Genomic DNA, 12,171 nt, shown 5'->3' on the forward strand with positions numbered 1-12,171 from the left:
GGGTGGTGTAAAGTGAGACAGACTGATGGGGGTGTAGGCCTTAGGGGCTGAAAGGGAAAGGGCGGGGCAGGGTGAGTGCCCAGGAGGCCCCCCTCTCTGCCTGCCCACCCTCCCCCACCGTAGCCACTGGGAGTCTGGGGCCTGCTGAAGAATGCAAGGAATGAAGCCAGGCCTGGCACGGCCATCTCCAGGTCCCCGCCCCTTTCACAAACTCCCAAGAGCCCTTCCCTGGTCAGGTCACTGGCCAGATTGCCAACCACCGCCCCCGGGAAGGCCTCAGCAATCACTCAGTCCTCCGGGCCTGAAGCCCGCGCCCAGCCCTCTCCTCAGAGCGCCCATCCTGAACCCCTTCTCCTCTTGGGTCCTCCACAATCCCAATGCTGGACCACAGGGCACAGCCCAGGAGTGAAGTGCTTCTCAGTGGTGGAGGGAGTGACACTGACAGCCAGCCTGGGGCTGGCAGAGTTTATCACCTGCTCTGGAGGCAGGAGTGGCCTGAGAAGGCTTCCCAGAGGTGGTGACCTTTAGGCCAGGACCCAAAGAATAAATGAGGTGAGAGCACTAAAAAAAGGCCAGCGAGGCTGAAGTGCAGCCGGCAAGGGAGGGGGGCAGGGCCTTGCCGACCAGAGGCGGGACTAGGTCCCCCACCACCCCAGCAGTGGGAACCATAGAAGGATTTTAAGCAGGGCAGGGACCCACTCTGACCTCACCGGCATCTGCTGCCCTCCACCCTGTTCTCTCCCAGGGACGGAGAACCGCAGCTGGCTTCCTGGGGGTGCCGGGGCATCCCCAGATCCTGCCATGGCTACGGGGTAAGGGCTGGGCCCTGGCTCCTTCCCGCCACGCTGTAAGGAGACCCCAGCGCTGCTGCTTCCTGCATCCCTGAGCCTGTTTCCCGATAATTAAACCGTAAGCTGGTTAGTCAAGGAAAACCTTTAATTAGCCCTTGAAATCATTCAGGAAAATTACAACCTCCTCTCTGGCACCCTGCCTGCCCTCTGCCAGGGCCCAGGGGCGGTGCCAGGGAGAAAGCAGGGAATGGGGGAGGTGGGCTCCTGCCTCTGCTGTGAGAGCCTCACCCAGCAAAGCCAAGCCCAGTGAACAAGGCGCCTCGTGGGAGAGGAGGCCACAGGCTCCCCCTGCCACAACACAAAGTGCCTTGGAATAAATCCAGCAGGCGATGGGCAAGGCCCAGGCTGGAAAAGTGTGATACTTTGCTGAAAGACATCAGAGAAGACATAAATAAATGGAGAGACAGACCACGTTCATGGACTGGGAGACTCAATGTCACGTCTGTGTGTGTGGCAAGATGCTTGTCTCATCTCTAAATGGAATTATGAAAAGTCAAATAGCCGAGACACTCGGGAAGAAGGACATGTGGAAGGGCTTGCTCTCCACACCAGCGAGACTTACTATCAACTACAGAAATTAGGACAGTGGGGTACTGACACAGGACTAGGCAAACCAAGCATGAGAAAGGAAGAAAGTACCCAGAAACAGGCCCACTTATACAGAGAGATAATTTATGACACAGGTGGCAGGGGAGAAACGCTGGTTTGTAATAAATGGTACATGGATGACTGGGGATCCAGGTGGACAATGTGAAACTGGGTGCCTATCTCACACCACACATACACACTCCAATTCTAGCACAAAGGAAAACTAAACGTGAAAAGCAGAACTATAAAACTATAAAGGAAATGGGTGATAACTGACTGCATTAAAATTAAAGGCTTCTGTTCATCAAAAGACACAATAAATAAAGTGAATGGACTTCCCTGGTGGTCCAGTGGTTAAGAATCTGCCTTCCAATGCAGGCGACGTGGGTTCGATCCCTGGTCAGGGAACTAAGATCCCACACACTGCAGGACAACTAAGCCACAACTACTGAGCCCGTGGCCTCAACTAGAGAGCCCATGCGCCACAACTAGAGAGAAGCCTGAGTGCTGCAATGAAGAGCCCGTGTGCTGCAAGTAAGATCTGATGCGGCCAGATGAATAAATAAATAAATATTTTTTTAAAAAAGTGAAAAGACAGACCATGGACTGAGAGAAGGCAGGAGTACCATCTAGGAAACACATGTTCTTGACCAGAATCTAGAATTTAACTCACAGAAATTCAAAACAAAAATGCAGACAGGGAATTCTCTGGCGGTCTAGTGGTTAAAAAAAAGTACAGACAGCCAGAGGAAAAAGAGGCAAGTGACCCGAATGGGCCATTCATAGGAGGGGCGCTCCAGATGTTTGAGGAGCATGTGAGAAGCTGCTCCAACACCCCGAGGAGATACCACCACATCAGGTTAGCACCAGCCGGTAGGATGGACCCAGTACTCACTACTGGTGCCACCCTCACTGCCCTCATCTCTGAAATGGGTTGAATCCTTCCAGGAAGGACTGAGTAGAAACAGCGTGGGAGTTGTGTGCGGGCACTGGGCCTGGCACGTGCAAACCCGCGATTAGTTCTCCTTATTAATCAGCCTCAGGAATAAGGACTCCCCAGGCCCAAGGTCTTTTCAGGCCTTCTCCTGCCTCTGACCTGGGAGGTCGGGGGTGTGGCTAGAAGGCTAAGAGCCCAAGAGATAGGCTCCATCTGGGGAGCAACTGGGTCTGTTTATCTACCACAGTGTCCCCGGAGGCCAGAAAGGGCCAGGCGCTCCAGAGTATTTGTTGGAAAAAAGGGTAATAAACCAATCACATGCATATTTCTATGCCAGGCACTAGGATACGTATGTTAGGAGCAGAACTTTACACATGCCCCAGGACACGCAGAGGAACCTCAGTTCTAGAGGAAGAAATTGAGACATGAAGAGGCCCGAGTGGCTGCCAAGATTCGAATCCAGAGCAGTGGGAGAATGCCAGTCTTCCTTCGACTCCTGGAAGGCTCCTTGCGCTCTCCCGCCTGGAACTTCTGCACAGGCAGCTCCCTCAGCCTCGACAGTCACCCTCCTCCTCCCTGAGTTCATCCTTCAAGTAGCAATTCCTCCTTAGGAAAGCCTGCCCTGTAATTCTCACGTTGGGGGCGGGGCGGGCGGGTGGGGGAAGGACACCCCCCCACATCATACATGCTGGCAATGACACTCTCCGCTTATTATGGCTTGTTCATTCATTCGGCCCACCAGTGTTTACTGAGCGACTACTACAAGTCAAGCCCTGAGATACAACAAGGGACGCAAGAATCCCCCCCCCACCGCCATGAAGCTAAGTCATTCGGGGCGGGGCGGGGAGGGGTGGGCAGAGAGGACACTAACCCAAACGCCCACAGTCATAACAAAGGATCAGTAGTGACGGTGAGTGGACCAGGAGAACCAAGCAGGGGAAGGTGGGGAGAGAGAGTGACGGCGCTACTGTAGACAGGAGTCAGGGAGATCTGCCTGGATGCAGGGATGCGAGGTGCTGCAAACACAAGGGAGCAGCGTGAACAGAGGGCCTGAGGCAGGACCAGCCTGGAATGCTCCAGGAATAGGGCGGCAGGAGAGGAGTGAAGGCGAGCAGGGAACCTGGGCCAGGATCTTGTGGGGCCTTGGAGGCGTTCCCAAAAGAGATGAAGCCACGGGAGGGCGCCCAGCAGGGCAGGGAACCCCTGGCTGGGCACGGGGACAGACTGTGGGGGCAGCGGGGGAGTGAGGAGGCGGCCACATGGCCCAGGCAGGAGTGGAGGGCGGCTGGAACCAGGCGGAGACAACAAGGAGTGGGAGGCGCTGGGGTCTAATCTGAGGCAGAACAGCCGGCTTTTTTTTTTTTTTTTTTTTTTTTTCAGTACGCGGGCCTCTCACTGCTGTGGCCTCTCCCATTGCGGAGCACAGGCTCCGGACGCGCAGGCTCAGCGGCCATGGCTCACGGGGCCAGCCGCTCCGCAGCATGTGGGATCTCCCCGGACCGGGGCACAAACCTGTGTCCCCTGCATCGGCAGGCGGACTCCCAACCGCTGCGCCACCAGGGAAGCCCCAGCCGGCTTTCTTGACATCGTGGATGTGGAGGATGAGGACAAGAGAAGCCAGGATGACGCCAGATTCCTGGTCCCATGGAGAGGACGAATGGGGTACCCGTGAACGAGGCAGGGTTGCTGGGAGGAGATGGGGCTTGGGAGTCTGGTCTATTTTACCTGTCTCCGCATCACTCTTTGGTCAAGGTCTGGGTCGCCTGCCAGACTGAGCCCAGCGAGGGAGCCTGCTGTGTTCACCTCCAGGTCCTGGCACCCGGGGCCCCAGCACAGGGCTTATCAAGGAGTAAGCACAGGACTCCCATAGGTGGGATGGGTAAGAGCTGGCATGGATAGGAGCCCAAGGAGGAGAAAAGGACAAGAGGACTCATCTCAGCGATAAGAAGCACACATGTTACTTCTGTAGGAGAAGAGAATATAAAGTGTTCCAAGGTCAGTTACAAAATCTGAGAGACCCAGCGCAGGGAGGACGAGCAGCGCCGCTGGGCGGGCGCGCAGTTACGGCCACTCTGGACAGCTGCGTGGCGGGCTCTACGGGGTGAGACTCGACCCTCTGAGCTCGGCACCGCAGCCCAGACGTGACCCCTGGAGAAGTGCATGCACACAAGTCGCAGCAGATGTGTTCAAAGAGCAGTCACCCCCGCGCAGCAGGGGCGGAGAAGTAAGTTATGATTAGAAGGCTGCCCAGCAACGAGGGCGAATGAACCACTCACACCCACAACCACATGGCTGTGCCTCACAGACCAAGGATGAGGGAGGGCAGACCCAGACGAGGATGTGCTGCAGGAGTCCCTTTATGTGAAGTCCCCAGGCAGGCGAGGTGACAGGCTATAACTCAGGATGCACATCTGGTAAAACCTCTGGAAAAGCGGGGGCCTGGTGACCCCCAAGGTCAGGGAGGTGGCCTCTACTGGGGTTGTGGTCAAGAGGGCATGGGAGGCTCCTGGGGTGCTGTGTTGGCAGTCTTCGCCTAGGTGTGGTGAAATGCTGCTCACCTTATAACTACCTGTTAAACTGACATGGGCACTGATGCACTTTTCTATAGGCATGTTACCCTTCACCACTGTGGAAGGTTTAAAGAGGTGGAATCATCAAGGTACATAAATACACAAATAATCTGGGGCCAGATTTGGAGGAAGGGAGCTGGGGAAGTGGCTGCAGGCAGCAGAGGAGGGGTCCTTAGGGAGAAAGGAAGCGCGAGAAAGAGAGCGTATGCCTGCGCACAGGACTTGGGGGGTTGTCCTCACCTGGGGGACAGTAGGAGCCCAGCCCTCCCACAATGCCCTACTTCCTCCCCATTCCCAGCACTCGCGTGGAGGGCTGGCAGGAGGGGCGGGGGAGGGGGAGGAGGCCCAGGCGGCTTCCCCATGTGTGGGAGTGGCTGAAAGCCGCCAGGGGAAGCAAGCCGAAACTGCCACACAATGCCGCTTTATCAGAGTTTCCAGGGCCGGGCTGGGGCGCTGGGGTGGGAGCAGAGGGCCCAGGAGGGAGGCTCTCTATGTGGGGCCCCTGCCCGGCGTCCCCACCTGTCAAGGTGTGCCCTCCAGAGCTCCCCTGCAGCCGGCTGGGAAGGGAGGAGCCTTCTAATCCCTCGGCTCAGTTAGCGGGTGGCAGGGGGAGCCCGGGGCCAAACCCCAGCCCTGCTGGCTCTGACACCAGGCTGGTCTCCCAGGTTCTCCATTTCCTCCCCTTAAAAGTGGGATAATAAGAACATCTACATCTAGGACTTCCCTGGTGGTCCAGTGGGTAAGACTCTGGGCTTCTACTGCAGGGGGCCCGGGAACTAAGATCCCACATGCTGCTAACAAAAAACCACCACCACCAAAAAAACAAGAACGTCTACATCTTGGGGTTGCTAGGAGGATGTGACAAGTTCGTTCACTCAAAGCACACGAAACAGTGCCTGCTAATACTAATAATATAGAGTAACACTGTGAGTACTAATACTGGCAGCTGTCTGTCTTTGAACACTTACTATGCATTTTGTCTGATGAGTATGCATTTATATCCTCAAAACAACCCTGTAAAGGAGGGATCATTATCGTCCCCATTTTATAGATGAGGACGCGGAGGCACAGAGAGGTGAACTGACTTGTCTGGGATCACACAGCTAAGAGTGGCCAAGTTGGCTCCAGAGTCTATGCCCTCAATCTCCACTGCGTCCGACAGGTTAAGAGCTCCAGATTGGAGCGAGGCAGGCCTGGATTTGAGTCCCAAATCTGCCACTCACTAGCTGTGGGCTTTCCAGCCTATGCCTCAGTTTCCTCTTTTTAGGGAAAGCAAAAATATCACAAATAGACAGGAAAGGAAGTCTAGAGGGCTTTCAACAAACACAAAGATGCTCCCTTTTACTCATATTAAAATCAGGGGACTTCCCTGGTGGTCCAGTGATTAAGACTCTGCGCTTCCACGGCAGGGGGCATGGTCAGGGGAACTGAGATCCCACATGGTACAGCCAAAATTAAAATAAAAAACAAGAATAATTTAAAAAAATCAGAACCACAATAAGGACCACTTACTGTGGCACCTGCCTGACTGGCAGAGGTCAAAGTATCAGATAACACCCATCCACATGGCGAGAACGTGAGGAGACCATGGCGCCACCGGACACTGGGAGTGGGGTGCAAACAGGAGCACGCTCTCAGGCAGACTGGGACACTGCCAGCAGAGCTCCCGGGGCACGCATCTCAGACCCCCGAGCACCTCCATAGGTGTGCCCACAGCTCACACACGTGTGGGGGGACACCATGCCGTGGAACCTCACACAGCCACAGAAAGCACGAGGAAGCCCTCTACATCCTGACACAGAACTTAAGAGTGAAAAATGCAAGGGGCAGGACAGAATACAAACATGGGAAGTCGGCTCCATGTAAGCAAAAACAAAAGCGGGGGAGAACACGTGCAGGAACAAACACCCAAGACAGAAAAGAAACCAGGAACAATGCTGTCTCTGGGAAGGGGCCCGAAGACAGAGAAGGGGTGGGAAAGAGACCTTATTGCTGTATATACCATTCTGCGCTGTGCGTGGTTTCTCAACTGCAAATAGGCAATACATGCAGAAAGGGCAAAAACGGGCCTCTTAAAATTAAAATGCAGGAAAAGAGAAATGAGGTTAATAACACCTCCTCCTCAGGGCTCCGGGCCAAGCCACGGCGGGATGCTCAAAAAGCACACATCTGGTGCCTGGCACTCAGGGACCTGGCGGCTAGCACGGCATCACGAGGGGCTGGGAGCAGGCGAAGAGGAGGCTGCAGTCCAGAGGGGCACACGTACCACGAGCTTACTATGTACCAGGTAATGTGCTAAGCACTCGTCAGCACGGTCTCCTCCAATCCCCCCGACAGCCCATTTAACAGGTGAGGAAGGGGAGGCCCGGGGATGCTCTGGCTCTTCCAGTAGGGGTCGGGCTGAGGGACGTGTGAGCGGAATGTGTGGCCCTGGCAGGGAAGGTGCCATTGGGCAGGACCAGAGGGCCCCGTGAGACAGGCTGCAGTGAGTGGTGGCTTCTGACACATCTGCCGTAGCTGGCTCCCCTGGGACCTGGGAAAGCTCCCCTTCTGACCCTCCCTGCCCACCTCCACCAGCGCTCCTGTGGGCCAAGGCAGCTGGCAGACAATAAGCCCCAGCCCCGGATGGGTGGCTGGGCCGGGAAGGGTCCCATTTCCCTGGCTGTGACTTGGAAGGAGACTGCTTCCTGCTGGCAGCATCTGTGGCCGCCCGGCTTGGGTGATGGGAGAAACAGCTGCTGGGGACACCCCGACCGGCGTCTGGCCAGGAAGTCTGGCTCACTGTGAGCCAGCAGGACAAGGAGCGGTGAGGCAGTAGACACGAAAGGGAAGGGGGCTGTGGGAGGTCGTGAGGGAAGTAGGGACCCAGTGCCCAGAAACCACCCAGGCTGAACAGGCCCCCGAAGAGTTTCTGTCTAAACAGGAGGCTGGAAGAACAGGAAGTAGCCTTGTCTTACCAAGACCACTTCCAAAACACTGCAGGGCACTGGAGCCTGAAGGCCTGGAGTTCAAGTCCTGCCTCTGCCACATGCCTGCTGTGTGACCCTAGGCAGGTCACATATCTCTCTGGGTCTCAATTCTCTTATCTCTAAAAAGGGGTTGATACCAGTACCTACCTCATAGGTTGTTGTGAAGATCAAATGAGTCCATATGGGTAAAGGACTCACAATCTTGGCCAGCACACGGGACCCTCCAACACCGCCACCCTCATGCTACCCACTCTCTTCTGCTTGGACTATCCCGGCAGCCTCCCCTCAGGTCTCCCCGCCCCCACCCTCCCTGATCTGTTCCCCACATGGCAGCCTGAGCAATCTTTATAAAAGGCAAAGCAGATGTTGCTTAAAGCCCTCCGATGACTCCCATTACACACAGAATGAAGTCCACACTCCTCACCCCAGCCTGTCACCCCCTGCTGTATCTGTCACACCTCCCCACCTCCTTGATCTCACTGCCAGCTCTGCCACACTGGCTTCCTTGGTGGGAACTGAACATCCCAAGCTCCTCTGGACCTCAGGGCCTTTGCACTTTCCATACCAACTACCTGTTCTGTTCTTTCCAACTCTTCCCGGGCCTGGCTCCCTCTCATCAATCAGATGTCTCCTTCTCCAGAAAGCCCTTGTGCTGGCTCCCCAGGCTGGGTCAGATGCCTCCTCCAGATTCCTACAGTCCCTGTGCGTCCCCCATCCCAGCCCTAACCATTCTGCTTGTGCATCCCTATCCCAGCCCAACCACTGTGGGCTGTCACTGTCTGGGGACAGGTCTACCTCCTTCACTGTCCTGTAACCCATGAGGGCAGGGCTTGGACTGCGTTGGTCACCACTGGGACCAATGATCTGACACATACGAGTGTAGCAAGGCTTTGCCCATCCCTTTCCAAGCTGCACCTCCGTCCTCTGTGCCTCCCTCCTGAGGAGGTTTAAGTCAGTACTGCTTCCCTTCCCAAATGTCAGCCCCGGGAGATGATCCCCAAGGAGAGCTGGGTCAAAGTTTCAGCCCCTGTCCTGGATACCCTAGAGGGCGAAGGTCAAAGCCTGCCTTCTCCTCTGGGTGTGAGGGCTCAGCAGGTGTCAGGCCCCAGCTAAGCCCGTCACATGAACCATCCCCCTGTTTCCAGCCTGGGGTGAGGGGGGCAGGCAGGTGGCACGAAACCTACCACCTCATGGCTGAGTAAATTGTTTCAGCAAGGGCCGCAGACTTGCCCGAAGCAGGACACGGAGGCAAGGGAACCCTCAAGCACTGCTGGGAAGCACATTGGTACAAATGCTTAGGGAAGCAATTTGGAAGGTCCAGCATTTCCACTGTGAGACATATACCTAAGAGAGACTCTGGTCGTGGTACACAAGGAAACATGTCTAGAATGTTCATTGCAGTGTTGTTTGTTACAGTCCCAGTGGGAACCACCCAAACGGCCACCGAAAGGTCAACAGGCAACTCCTGTGTGTCACTAATACAAAAAGAAACGCAGAAAGGGAAAATGAATGACCTGTTCTAGACCGACACACATCCACATGGAGAAAAAGCCAAACTAACGCAGAGCAGAACAAGCAGGCTGTTTACTGTGGTATGCTTTATATGATCTGTAAAACTGTAAAACACTGGGCAACCCTGGCTGGCCATCAGAACCACGTGCCGATGCTGGCCCCACGCCAGACCAAGGGACTCCAAGCCAGAATTTCTAGGGTGGGCCTGGGCAGCAGTATTTTTGAAAGCTCTCCAGGTGACTGCAGTATGTAGCCAGGGTTGAGAGCTATTACTCTATTGTTTGTGAATCCATCCGAGGGCAGGAACAGTAGGAAAACCTGCAGAGGAAGGCTGGACACCAAATCCAGCCCAGCGGCTACCACTGGGAGGGAGGACAGGCAGGGAGGGCGGGGCAGAGAAGAGGGGCCTTTAACTGTATCTACTGTGTGCTCTGTCCCAGGCTGGACACTGGAAGCGTGGGTGTTTTGCTACATTGAAAGCTCTACTTTTTCCCCTAGTCTAAAAATGTACCACAGGAACAAAACTGGCAAATAAGAAATCACTTGCTCAAGGTTCCATGGCTGGTAAGTGATGGGGCAGGAGCCCGAATGTCTAGTGCCAAAGCCCTATAATTCCCCCATTATCTGTGCCAAGCCCTGAGATGCTGAGTAAGTTGCCGCCGTGAGGGCCCGAGGCTGGCTGGCCTCATAGGGCTGCCTGGCCCTGTACCCACCCAGTGACCCTGCCAGAGCCAGGTGGGGGAGGGGTAGCTCCCAGAGTAAGCCAGGAGGCAGGTGGAGAGGGGCCCGGCCACCACCTCTGAGGCCCTCCTCAGGTAGCAGCAGCAGCAGCGGCCTCAAGACCAGTGCTTACACAGCACCTACTGTGTGCTAGGCCTTGGGCCAAGCGCTTTATGCTCTGCATCCTCACAGCAGTTCTATGAAGTAGTCATTATCGTTATGCCCATTTTGCAGAGGAGGAAACTGAGGCCCAGAAAAGTTAAGCGACTTGCCCACGGTCACACAGCCTGTGAGTGATGAATGTGAGCCAGGCATCCTTGCACCAGCGTCCTTTCTCTGAACCACCCCCCAGTACTGCCTCGGAGCTCCACACACACAGGGCAGCTACTCACCTGCCCCTGCTCCACTGCCCACTCTCCTCCAAGGCCAGGAACCTTAGGGGTCTCACACAGGCTACATGCTGCCGACAAGCCCCCAACTCTGCATCCCTGACCTCCACTCACGCCTTTTCTTCTGCCTGGCGCACCCTTTCCCATTCCTCCTATTCATCCTTCAGAGATTACCCAGGGGACTTTCCAAGGGACAGAGTACCAGGCCCAGGGTCTGGGCACTCTCATGGTCCTCTGACCATGTCCTCGCAGGCCACGTCACTGCTGGTAGAGATGTAGCCATGTATCACTGGCTAGGGGTCTGGCTCCAGTCCGCTCCCACCAAGGAACACTGAGGGCCCTCAGGGGCCAGGGGCTCGTGTGTCTTGTCCGCTGCTGCAGACCCAGCACCCAGCACTACGCCCGACATTCAACCACCACCAACCCAGCACCCTCCATGGACCAGGCAGTGATTCAAGTGGGGATTCAGGGAAAGAACAACATGGAGAAATTCCTGCCCGTGAGGGGCCCACATTCTATTGGGAGGCAGACAAGAAACTGCGTGTTGATAAATAAGTTAAAGACCCAGTGAAGGGCTGGGAGAGAACAATAGTGAGATAAAGAGTGTGTGTGGAGGGCGGTTGGGAGTTCCCTGGTGGCCTAGTGGTTAGGATTCAGTGCTTTCACTGCAGAGGTCTGGGTTCGATCCCTGGTCCGGGAACCATCCCACATGCCACACAGCACGGCCAAAATACCACAAAACAGTGTCTGGGGGCAGGGTGGTCCTGGTCAGGCTGTGAGTGCGTGGCTCGTGAGTGAGAGGGTGCAAAGTGGGGTAGGGATTCCAAGCAGAGGGAACAGGAAGGTCAAAGACCTGGAGGCAGGCATAAGCCTACAGAGTTGAAGAACAGCAAACAGGCCAGTGTGGTTGGACCTCGGGGAGGGACGTGAGAGAGCAGGAGGAAAAGAGGTGGCAGTGACTGAAGATTGTGAGGAGAGGTTGGGGTTTTAAGGACAGAGAACACCCAACTTTGTACAGGGTACCACCCAACAACACCCTCCCCAGACAGGAGCCTGCCAGACTCACTTGGACTCTGGGCCACCCACAAACATCCCATCCCATCAGCCCAGGGGACCCTCTCCTCCCAGATCACACCCTTCCACGGAGGCCAAACAGACAATCTGTTCCTGCCCAGGGAGCGGCCCGGCCTTGCCCAGCCCACCCTGCTTCCACGAACAGACATCTGGCAATCTACAGTGTGGCGACCAGGGGCAGGAGCTCTGGAATCCTTCAGATCCAGCCTGGAATCTGCCTCCATCACTTAGCAGCAGCTCTTTGAGCCTCACTTTTTGTGGCTGTAAAGTGGGTGTATCTAGATTGTAGTACAATAAGACCAGGCGCTGAGCACAGTGTCAGCCCTCATTAAGTATTAACCAACATTATGAGTATTTGAGAGGCAGCAGAGCATAAAACTCTGGGCCCAGAACTCCAGAGTTCCAATCTCAGCTGCAAAACGTACTCATGAGGTGGCCCTGGGCAAATCACTTAGCCTCTTAATAATGGCACCAAGCCCATAAGGTTGTGGTCAGGATTAAATACGTGTAAAGAGTTTAGAACAGGGTCTGACACATAGTGCTTTATGAGTGCTTGGAATT

Source organism: Phocoena phocoena, chromosome 20, assembly GCF_963924675.1.
Source record: "Phocoena phocoena chromosome 20, mPhoPho1.1, whole genome shotgun sequence".
NCBI lineage: Eukaryota > Metazoa > Chordata > Mammalia > Artiodactyla > Phocoenidae > Phocoena > Phocoena phocoena.